The 12519-nt window shown below is 43.6% G+C and overlaps 1 pseudogene; it reads left to right on the top strand.

The window, feature by feature from the left end:
* Positions 1-4692: 4692 nt before the first annotated feature.
* On the top strand, positions 4693-4811 carry LOC112482327 (annotated as a pseudogene).
* Positions 4812-12519: the final 7708 nt, after the last annotated feature.

Below are 12519 nucleotides of genomic sequence, written 5' to 3'. Positions count from 1 at the left end.
GAGGTGTCTGTTCAGCTCTGGCTCATTTTAAAATCAGGTTGTTCATTTTCTTAATGTTGTATATGAAGAGTTCTTTATATATTTTGGATAACAGTCCTTTATCACAGTGGTCCCCAACCTTTTTGGCACCAGGGACCGGTCCTCTTATGAGAATCTAATGCCTGATGATCTGAGGTGGAGCCGAGGCATTGATGCTAGCATTGGGGAGTGGCTGTGAATATGAGTGCCTGATGATCTGAGGTGGAGCTGAGGCATTGATGAGGCATTGGGGAGTGGCTGTGAATATGAATGAAGCTTTGCTTGCTGGCCTGCCACTCACCTCCTGCTGTGCGGCCCGGTTCCTACCGGGCCCCAGACCGGCACTGGTCCTCAGCCCAGGGGTTGGAGACCCCTGTTTACTAGGTGTGTGTTTTGCAACTATTTTCTCCTGGTGTGTGGCTTGTCTTCTCATTGACTTGGAGCCTCCTCTTAAAAAGAGTTAACCAAGTTCTCATGCTTTCGATGAGAAAAAGCATGTATCTGGGCATTTTCTAGTAAAATTATAGAGCTCTAAGAATAAAGAGAAAAATCTTTTTCTAAATGCTTTTAAGCAGAAAGAACTAGAAAAGAGTCAGCCTTGCCCTGGACTTCGTGTCTGACATGGCTGCTCATCCGTCCTTTGTGAAAATTCTTTCACTTGGCTCCTGCATGCCTCTCTATTATCTCTTCTTCATCATGTCTGTCTTTTTTATTTTTTTTTTCAAAACAAATCTTTATATATTCTGGGTATAAAAACACATATATTCTTTGACCCAGCAATTGTACTTCTAGGAAGCAAATCTATAGAAATAAAAATACCAGGAGGCAATGATATATATTTAGGGATATCTATAGTAGCCAAAAAAAAAAACGTAAACGAGAAATAATTATTTTGGAGGAAATGGCCAAACAACTTGTGGGATATATTGAAGTGTTTTAAGCATTACAGAGGATGATTGGAGCTAAGCACGTTGATTTGATAGAGTTGAGTGGGGAAATTCGGATTCAGAAAACCGTGTCTAATACGTTCACTATATATTATGTATGTGAGTACATGCGACTCTAGAATGTAAGCTCAAATAGCACAGGACTCTGTTTATGGTTCACCACATAATCTGCAGTGCTTAGAGGAGCAGCACAAATTTGGAGAAAAAATTAGAAATGCAGACACTGGATTGAAGGATTACCACCGTGTGTGGTTATATGAGTGAAAAGGATCTAAGAGAAAAAAAAACCAAATAGCTTTATATTACCACATTTATATATTTATGAAAAATGCTATGTATGTAGGTTTGAAGAAACTTTTAAAAAGTAAAACCAAAAATTCCATGCAGTTTTGCATTCTTCACCATTATGTATTTATGTGTATACATAATGTTTCTATCCATTTTAATTTAAAAATATTTCAGAATAAAGCGTTTTAAACTACTTGTTCGAAATTCTCTCAAAAGATGTGTTCTCTATTCCAACAGTGAGTGTGGTATTCAAGAATGAGGAATTTTTAGATGTAATAGTGTTATGATGAGGTTAAACCGAAAAATCCCAGTGAACTCCTGATCCTTGTGAAATACATACTGAATTATTTACGGAAGAGCTGAGAGGGTGTCTGGGATGCCTTGGTGCGGCTGGAGTGGGCCGACGTGGGGAGGGCACGTGGAACAGATCGGGGTGTGTGTGTGTGTGTGTGTGTGTGTGTGTGTTGACAGCTGTTGAAGAAGGATGATGGGGACACGGAGGATTCATCATATTATTGTAATTGTACTATTGAAACAATTAGAAATGCAGACACTGGATTGAAGGATTACCACCGTGTGTGGTTATATGAGTGAAAAGGATCTAAGAGAAAAAAAACCCAAATAGCTTTATATTACCACATTTATATATTTATGAAAAATGCTATGTATGTAGGTTTGAAGAAACTTTTAAAAAGTTGTGCTATCGAATTTTCCACATAAAATGTTTAAAACTGATAATGTACAGTTTCCGTGATCAGCTCTCTAGCTAACTCTCAAACTTATATTTCATAGCAATAATCCTTTCTAGAATGTTCTTTAAGTCTCCATGGTTTGCTTGGTAGTTGTTAATTCAGATTATTATTTGCAGTATTTCAGTATGTAAGTCAAATCTGTTTAGTAAGTCAACTTTGAGAGTCATTCTTTTTTTGTTAACACAAAAAAATAGGTCAGTTTACTGACTGTCAGATGTTTTTCTCTTTTTTTACTTGAAGGTAAATGCCACGTCCACCCTGCGTTTGAAAGTTCTGCCCAGCACTGTGCCTGGCTCCACTTTCAATCTGTAGATACTACAGGTGTCAGAATCACCTTCTGTTTTCTGTAAAAATTTCTTGAAACAGGCATTTTCAAACCATTCTTTTGTATTGTTTTACAAAGAAGGTTCTTTGTAAACCAACCAGTCATCTAACTCCCTCAACCAATTAGTGGCCTGTAGGGGAAGAGAGGTGGAAGACTTTAGCCAAGGAGGTGAGTCTAAATAATCGTCATTGCCTGGTGAGATGGGTTAAGTCCTAAACTCTATGGTGAGACTGTAGGCGTTAAATCTGGCCTTCCAGTAAGTTCCTTTCCCCCTAACCCTTTTGTCCCTAGGATGAAGCCGTTCACCACAGGTATTCTCTCTAACCTGATGCTTATGATGATCTGATATGTAGCACGAGGCCAATATGTAGATTTCCATTTCTCTTAGGCCTTTTTATCTCTTTAGCCTCGAAACTGACATGCCTCTACTGACTACAGGAACTCCCACTGAGCTTAAGCGGGAGTCAGGGGACTTCTACTGGCACAAAGTGGGACTCTCCCTCGCTGTATCCTGCCAAATGACACATCCACTTCCAAGCGAGCTACTTACTCGAGGGAAATTACCTCAGAAAAGCATGAGTGTACTGGGAGAGGTTCAGCCCTTTGTTTTTGTTGAGAGGGTCATTAGGCCCGGACAAATCGATAACAGAGTTAAATCATAAATTCTTAGAGCATCTACTTATTCGAAGTTCCAACTCGGTCGCCTCCCATGGCGGCTGCGAGTCTCGCTGTTCTGAAGATCCCGAGTCTCTGCTTTGTCTGCCCATGTCTTGACCGATCGTGTACGTCACTTGATAAGCTCCTCGGGTCTCCTAATGAAGTGTTTCTGTTAGGATGTCGGTTTGCCTGTAGCTAGCAGAAAACCCAAATAAAATGGCTTAGACAGGGAGATTTACCATCTTACATAACGGGATCGGGGGTGAGATGTTTGTGTTCCCACCCGAGTCTCGCTCTTCCAAATCGTGCCCTGGTGCCTAAGGGTTTTGCTTATACCATGAGCACCCCTCCCTTTCTTCAAAGTCACATGTACACTCTGCTGAGCCACACACACCCGAAGTGGCATAGGCAAAACCTTGAACCATCGCCTACCCAAAAAGCTCCATTTCTCTTATTTCCTGTATAGCGAAACTCCTTTGTAGCCCTGACTCACTGACGCTCCTTCCATTTCTTCGAGTTTCTTTTGGATCTTCTCCAATCAGGCATTCAAGGCCTTTACTTCACCGAAACTACTCTTATCAAGGTCCCAGGCGTTTGGCTGGGTCAGGTGGATCAGCTCCCTTTCTTGACACATCAGCGTTTGGCACAGGCGATCACTCCTTTGGCCTCGAAACACCTGATACTTGGCTTCTCCAGTTTCCCTCCCAGAGCACTGAGGTGGTGTCTGTCGCTCCATGGGATCCTTCCGATTTTCTGGACTTCAGCATTGACACACCCAGGGGCCAGTCCTTGGACCTCTATCCTCTGTTCGGTTCTCTCTTTTGGTGACCTCATTCTATCTCATGGCGTTAGACGTCGTTTATGTGCCGATGACGCCAAGATTTAGACTTCCAACTTGGACCTCTCCACCAAACTCCAGACCCAAATATACTTTATTAAACCCACAAATCCAGCTTGACCGTGGAATGTCTAATTGGCATCTTAAACTGAACGGATCAAAACCGAGCTCTTGATTTTTTCTCTGTCCCAAACCTGCCCTGCTTCCAGTTGTCCCATCCTAGTAAGTGACAGCTCCTTTCTTCCATTTCCTCCACTCCCAAATCTTGGAGTTATCAGCAACTCCTTTCTCCGACATCTCTCAAGCATCGGCAAATCTTCCAGTTAGATCCAGATTCTGACAGCTTCTCACACCTGAGTTCTCACCTGGGATCCTGCTAACCAGTCTCTATGGTTCTGCTCTCGTTTCTCATCAGTCTTGCCCCACTTTCAGAGTGAGCATGTCAAAGTGTGTGACGGATCATGCCATTTATCATCTCAAACCCTCCAGCGGCTTCTCATCTTGCTCACCGTAAAAGCGGAGTCCTTATGGTAGACCGTAAGGCCCCAGCTACTTTAAACCCCTGCCTTTCTGGCTTCAGCGCGTACTGCTTTCCCTGCCTTTACTTCCTTCGGGCGGCACCAACCTCTTGGACATTCCCCAGACGCCCCTCCGCCTCAGAAGTCCTGCCTAGATCTTTGCAGTTACTTCTCCCTCGGCCTCCGATGCTTCTCCCAGATACTCCCGTGGCTCACTCCTCACTTCCTTCTGTGTGTGCTCAAAGTTTGTGCTGATGACTCGGATTCTATGTGCTTTGTTTTCTTCTTTTTTTAAAAATTGTTCTTACATTTATAACTTTATAGGATTTCATTTATAATTAAAAATTTGGTCTACGGCCATGCTACCCTGAACAAGCTTGATCTTGTCTGATCTTGGAAGCTAAGCAGGGTCGGGCCTGGTTAGTACTTGGATGGGAGACCACCTAGGAAGACCAGGTGGTGTAGGTGTAAAAAATAAAAAAATAAGGGATTGTAAGCTGACAAGGTCCTTGCAATCTGTGAGGTCAACCAAGGGTTGCCTTGCTCAAAAAAAAAAAATAATTTTGATTACATGTTGAAATGATAACATTTTAGATATATTGGGTTAAATAAAATTATAAAAATTAATTTTTTCTTTTCTATTCCTTTTTTAATGTGCTTGTTTGAAAGTTTAAAATTACATATGTAGCTTACAATGTGGCTCACATTCAATTTCTCCTGGACAGTACTGGCTTAGATCAATAATACTTTTACTTGAATTTTGGAGGGTGGGGGAAAGGCATTTGCTAATATAAAATTGGGGTTCTGCAAATATCGAAGAGGTAGATAATGGCAGTTAGAAGGCCATCAGCAGTGTTTGCTACATGGGAGCAGGTGTCATGTGGGTTTTGGAGCTGGACAGGCATTTGCATCCCAGTTCCATTGCTCATCAGTGGGTGACATGTCTGAGCCTCGGTTTCCTCGTCTGTAAAATGGGGGTAACAGTATCTACCTTGTAAGGTCATTGTGAGAATTAATGAGATAATATTTACATAGTTCTTAGCACAGCACCCGGCACGGAATGGGCATAAAAAAGTGGTAGCTACTATCCTCATTTCTCAAGCCTCGGCCGACCGCTCCGCCAGGCAGCCTGTCCTTGGCTGTCCTTCCCAGGTGCTGCTGTAGATTCTGAAGTTCCGGCTTTCTCAACTGCAGTGCTGGAAGCAGTTGGTCGTCATAGAAACTCATTTCTGGCTTGTTGAAACATCAGCTGGGTAGATGCAAGGTATATCATTCCCAAGATTCAGAATTTACCAAAATGACAGGCCGTGGGGGTGATGCCATTTTAGCAAAAGGATGCTTCGCACTATGAAGGGAGTAGCTGGGATTCGGTCAACAGATGATTTCGTAGGACACGAAATGCCAGTCTCTGAGCCTATCAGTTGTTAGAAATGCCACTCTCACCAGCCCTCCAGGTGTTTCAGATCCTGTGCAGCCCTCTCCGGTTTAAGGACGCCCTTGGGACCGAAGCTCCTTGTCCAAGCTCTGGGAGCGGATGCTAGAGGTGTGGCCTGCTTCTGCGCAGCGCCAGTTCACACGGGAGCTCACGGAAGGAGGCTTTCTGTGCCACTCGGTGAGACTTGTCGAAGCGGGTCTTTGCCAGGCTGTCCCCACTCCCCACACCCACAGGGACTTACGATTCTGCTGGTGTCACGAAATACACTTTTTGGAGAAGCAATGCCTGTTCAGTACTTGCTTTTGCATTGCTCACTGGCCCTGCAGGGACTGGTGGGGAGGTCACGTGCAGCCGGTGGCCGGGTAGAATGGAGCAGACTGCCACTCTGAAATAATCACGGTGACCGGTGGCGACTCACGGGGAGCCGACTCACGGGGTGTCACGCAGCCTCAGAAACACGCCTCTTGTCTAGAGTAGTGGCTTCTAATGTTTTGAGAAGTGGGCGATGTTGTCACTTGTGTCATTTGCCATTATAGCTCTCCACCTTTCATTCGTTGAACTACACCTTTCGATCTACTTTGGGAGGCGTAAATTAATAGTTTTTAAAAGTGATGGAAACTTAATGATGGTTTTCCGTTTTAAAGTAAATATGTATTTTCAGAATTTTGTGACTCTACCTGTGCTTCCAGCCGATTCCCCCTCCCCTGAACACAGTGGGAAACACCTTGATGTGTGAAGATCCAGCTCTGCTTCCTGTGTTCTGCCTGCTCTTAGCTATGTTTCATAGTGACTTGTCCTGTCATTTCAAGCACTGGCATATTGTCGAGTGACGTAAGAACTAGAATAACAGTGAGTGTCTTAGCTCTTGAACCCTCCTTGGGAAGACACGTCTGTCTTTCTCTTTTGGAACTTACTTCAAATTAGATGTGTGATTATTCTCGAATTATTGCCTGGCAATTGTTAATTTTTCATTTGTATATCTCACTTCTAAATCAAATCGTATGCTTCTAAAGGGCAAGGATACTAGTGTTTTTGGGTTTCAAGGGATGGGAATTTGACTCCAGGTAGCTTAAGCAAAAGTCGGGATTCATTGCCTTCTGTAGCTGGGAAAGGCAGGCTGCATCACAGAAATCAAACATGTTGTCAGAACTCATTCTTGCTTTCCATCTTGCATCTCATTTTTTCTCTCTGTGTTGGTTTTATTTTCTCTTATTACAGGGGTTTTCCTCTCTGTGGTAGGTGATGGGGGTGGGCAGAGGGAATGAGCACAGAGCAGGTGACCTGGTAGCAGACAGCTACACACTTGTATCATCCCAGCTGTTGTATGATGACTTTGGCTGGCCTTTGTCCCTGGTTCTTGGGAGAAAGGCTCTAAACTCTTGGAATTTCCCGAGTGACAGGAGTGTCTTTGTAATTCATTGTGGGTTCCTTGGACCACACCTGAGTTTATACTAATGAGATGACTCATTCGCCCCTAGATACTTTCAGGACGGAGGCAGGCCATGCCAGAAAGGCCAGCCGTGTGATCAGAGGGCTGGGGCTGTGAGCCAGGTGAGATCAGCTAGACTTCCTGCTGGGGGAGGGAAGAATTCCACCACGTGGCCAGCGATCCCGCCGATCATGCCTACAGAATGAAACCCCAGGAAAATTCTGGTCATCATCCATCAGTGTGCTGGGTGAGGGACCTAGCCTGAGGACACGGGAGCTTTGCATTTGGACCCCTGTCAGATATAGCCCTATGTGTCTCTTCATCTGTCTGGTCAGGGTTGGTACCCTTTTGCTGTGACAAAGCTGTATAGTGTTTTCTTGAGTTCCGTGAGTCATTCCAATGAATTATTGAAAGTGAGGAGGTAGTGTGAACCCCAGAATTTGTAGCAGTGGGTCAGAAATCTGGGCGGCACCCAACATGCAGCTGGTATCCGAAGTGAGAGTGATCTGTAGAGAACTGTGCCCTTTCCCTGTGAAACGTCACCTAACTCCGGGGAGTGTCCGAACTGCATTGCAGCAGCACGGTGAAAGAAGGGGTATTTTTTCCTCTTGACATCAGAATTGAATATTGCGCACCAAGACTTTGATTGGACAGACTGGATGATGCTGCCGCCTTTGAGCCTGGAACCACGCGGCGTGGGGTTCTGCAAAGAAAGGGGTAGTGCAGTGGAGAAAGGGGGAGCAATGTCGGGTGACAGACATAGTGCGTGTCTCCCATGGCACGGATCCCGTATAATCTTATGACCTCTCTCAATATGTCTCAGATGACAGTCAGTCCCACCGAATACCTATTTGCCCCCGTCCCCATGCCAGCCTTCCTTACAGTTAGGTGGGCCCACACGGCTAGTTCTGGCCAGTGGACAGTGAGCGGAATCGGCGTGAGCCGGTTTCAGGCTAGTGTAATTCAGAGCTTGAGATCCTTTCCTGTCTACCTTATTTCCTCGCTGCTGTGAACTTGGCATCCCAGTACTCCCAATGGCACACTGCAAGATGGATGCAGGCCACCTGGCCACGTGGGTCTTTATCGTGTTAAGCCAATGAGATCTGGGGTTGTGGAAGGCACATTATTGCAGGTGTGATTAAATTAAGGATTTTGACGTGCGATTATCCTGGCTTATCCGGGTGAATCCTAAATGCCATCATAAGTGTCCTTCTAAGAGATGCAGAGGAAGATTTAGACACACACAGAGGAGAAGATAATGTGACTGGGGGAGGGGCGCAGAGATGGGAGTAATTAACTCCTTGTGCCGAAACGCCAAGGACATTTACTCACGGTTCTGGAGACCAGTATTATGGAGTCAAAATACTGATGTCTCTGATAGCAAGTCTGGGAAAGGCAGCGTCTCCAAAATATAGATTCAGTGAAAGATTTTATTCAGTGAGCATTTGGTCTCTATTTAAAGAACTTATTCTTTAAGAAGTATAAAAGCTACCTTCCTATTAGTATAGATATTGACTGATTATCGCTTTACGTAAAACATACAAGGTCCAGGACCGCCTGTGTACTGTTCAAGAATGTTCTATATTAGGTTGGACATACATTCTATCTAGTAACTGCTTTCTCAGCTTTGCGTTATTGGTTGAGAATGTTGCCAGCTCCATCTTTACCATGATGATTCGGTTGGTACTTGTTATGAGGATGCGGTGCCACACGAATAGTGTGTGATTATAAATCCCAGGCTCCAGATACATCAGAGGAGATGGCAAACATAACATGCTTTCTTAATGACACTAAACTCAAACCAGAAATTGAATTAAAATACCATTCCAAATATTTTAATGTCTGAAATCCTTTGGTTCGGTTGAGTAGAGTTAAGTTAGGCATTCTTTAACTTTTGATGCCTTAAATTCTAAACCAGTGTACAGTTGACCCTTGACAAAGCGAGGGTTAGTGGTACCAGCCCCCCATGCAGTTGAAAATCTAAGTGTAATTTTGACTCCCACCAAACTAAGTTGTCTCTTGGTACTCGTGGGGAATTGGTTCTAGGATCGCCCACCTTTGTCGAAATCTGAGGACGCTCAAGTCCCCTGTGTAAAGTGGTGCAGATCGATGCACACAGGTGGCCCTCTGCACCCTCCCACTCCTAACCATGAATCAAAACAGCACAGGTATTTATTGAAAAAAATCTGCATATAAGCGGACCTGCACAGTTTAAACCCATGTTGTTCAAGGGTCAACAGTATTATTTGCTCCAAAGAAGTAGAGAAATTTAGAATACCCAGAGGTTTGTATTGTTTTTAGGTATATTTATGTAAAATTAAGATATTCAGAATCAATTTCAAAATCAGGCTTAACCAAAAACATAGAGAGTCTAGGGGTTGAGGTAGAAAGGACCCTACACCCTCTGGAGATCCTGCACCATTTCTGACTCTGAAACTGGATTGCTGTGGAAGCTGTGAGGCCAAGTTACTTAACCTCTCTGGGCCCCATCTTTTCATCAGTAAAAATGACGTATTGGAATAGTCAATCTCTAAGATTCCTTTCAGCTCTAAAATCCTATGATTATCTAAGGGGGGGGTTATCTTATAATAGACCACCCACGTGGAAGGTTAACTCTCTTGAGCACACCTCTTCATTTGACCCAAGAGAACATGCAGCCGTAGGTCATTGCAACATAATCATGAGCGAAGGCAGACCACAAAGCAGAACAACTGAAACAGAAATTTGGAACTGATGTTGATTTATCTCTAAGATGTGTTTTTCCATTTTCTCTGGCAAGTTTGCTCTCAAGTAGAATCAGCTGCAAAAGTACTGGCAGGGTGCACACAGGCCTTTCTGCCTGGGGAAGGCGTCAGAGTCCTGGGCGCCTTCTGAGAGCACCTCCATTCATCATTTTCACCATCCGCTCATCCGAGAGGATGCTGGCTGGGGCCGTTGTTTCTCCTGCATCTGGCTGCCCAGTCAGAGGCTCCTCACCTTGACACCTTTCTGCTCCACCAGGAGGTGTGGGGTCCCTCCCCCTCCTAGCATAAGAAGAACGTGTCATCAGAGAGTGTCCAGGGCGAGGAGAGTGTGTCGGAGGGGATGGTGTGTTTGTGGTAAACTGGAAGAGGCGAGGCATTGGATGGGTTCCTGGGGGTGAGCGCATACAGCCGGTGCTTTTGCCAAAACGATATTCTATAGCTCAAGGAATGACATGGCCTTCTAAGCCAGGCGCCTAACATGCTCAGGCCCAGATGACTTCATGTGAACAGTGACAACTGGCTTTGTCATAAAAAATAGCTCTTAGCAAAAGGCCTGGCAGATTTTGTGTTTTCTCTTTTGTAGGTTGGAGGTATGGAAATAAGAAACAGGCAGCTTTCCTTTGAGGCCTATGTGTTTCAAACTTGAGAAGTTTGGGGGAATTTAAAGTTTTACTTTTTTAATGATTTTTGACATCTTTTGGAGGGAAGAACAAATTATTCCTATCTTGTGATCTTCCCACTTTGGAGATCTCATGAGAAGGTCGACATGTCTGTCCCTGTGAGAGCCATGAGTACATTGATGACGGATCTGAAAACAGTTTCCCAGGTGGAGTGTGGCACGGGCACAGCTTAGCGTCTGTAGGCGTTTCCGAGATCACATGCTCTTGACACACATAAAAGCCAAAGTGTCCAGGATACAATCGGAAATCATTCATCATACCAAGAAGCAGGAGACTCTCTACTTGAATGAGAAAGACAAGGTTCTCTGTGCTGGATGTTCTCTTGTGAGCCACGGTCCCTTGCCTCTCCAGGGCTTAGACCCTTCCCTCAGGGTCACTTGGTGCTTTGTGCAGACCTGGTTCCTTTCTTAAGTCTCTCCAACTCAGATGTTCTAAGGACTGTCCCAGGATGAATCCTGCCTAACAGTTACCTGCCAGAACCTCTAAACCTGCTGGGTCGTCATCAATGTGCCTTTATTTCCTGGTGAGAACTTACACTCTCTCTGGAATAAATACCATAGAGAAAGACTCCCTGCCTTTTCCAGATACAGTCTTTTCTCTAATATGCATAGAAATGTCCTCTCTCTCTCTGTATATATATATAATAGAAACCAAGCCAACTGTGCCCTAGAACAACTTGGGGTTCACCTCCATCTTCCTTAACGTAGTATATACTAACTACCCTGGAAACTGTTGCTGGTACATTTGGGGAAAGGACAAGACCTCGTACGGTTTAGAGCCATCTGGATTTAAATATTTAAATCAAAGTTTAAGATTTACAGCAATAAGCTAAATCTGGATAGATGCCATCCTGTGAGTACATTGGCTGGAAGAACTTTTGGGGTTGGAATATCTGGATGGCATAGTATTTGTCCTTAGGATAAATTTTAGGTGCTCTTGATGTTTAGGAAATAATGAGTCAAAAAGGTTATTTGTGTTATTCCTAAGAGGCCAATTTGTAGCTAATTCTGATATTAGAGAGGCAGTAAAATGTAGTGGATAGACTCTGGACTCTGGAGCCAGAATGCTTGAGTTTTAACCATGACTCAACCACTTAATCTCTTTGTGTCTCAGGTTCCTTATCTGTAAAAATTAAGAGCACCTAGTTGATCGAGTTGTGAAGACTTATCTATATGCATATGTAGTGCTTAGAATGAGACCTCGTATGAAGCGTTTGATGCAGGGTAGCTTTTCTTATTCATTTGAATGCAGATGCATCGTATATATCAGTTTAATAGTATTTATCAAATTCAGAAGTTATTTAAGCAGAGTACTTTTAATCTGGAAAAGAAGAAAGCAATGGCATTTGAAAGCACGAAGGTCTGTCGTAGCAGCCAACTAAGAGAAGCTTGCAAGGAAAACCCCGTGAGACTGAAGATCGAGGTCATGGACACAAAGATGTCATCTGCTGAAGGTCACAGTCTAGCATTCTCTGCCGGCAGTGGGAGTGTCAGTAGGCACAAGCCTTTCGGAGGGCATTTTGGTAATGTTTATTCGTTTTTAAAAGACAATTCTTGCATCCTTTGGCTGGGTAGTTTTACTTTTAGGAATGTAGCCAAATGGAATATCAAGGATGCAAGTCATATTTATTTACAAGGATGATCACTGAAGCAATATATATAATGGCTAGAAATAAGAAACAATGAAAATATTTAACAATAAGGGCTTTTTTGGTAAAAAAATAATATATTAAGTCATGTATATATACAGATTAAGTAGCCATTAAAAATAATGTTGAAGATTATTTAATGATGAGAAAATGTCAACAATATATTTTAAGTGGAAAAAAATTAACAAAACTCTGTTTAGTATGGTTTTTGTAGATTCTACCCCTCGCCCACTTGCCTTC

The sequence above is a fragment of the Pteropus alecto genome, unplaced genomic scaffold (assembly GCF_000325575.1).
Source record: "Pteropus alecto unplaced genomic scaffold, ASM32557v1 scaffold195, whole genome shotgun sequence".
Taxonomy (NCBI): domain Eukaryota; kingdom Metazoa; phylum Chordata; class Mammalia; order Chiroptera; family Pteropodidae; genus Pteropus; species Pteropus alecto.
This window is presented reverse-complemented; position numbering and strand designations above follow the sequence as displayed.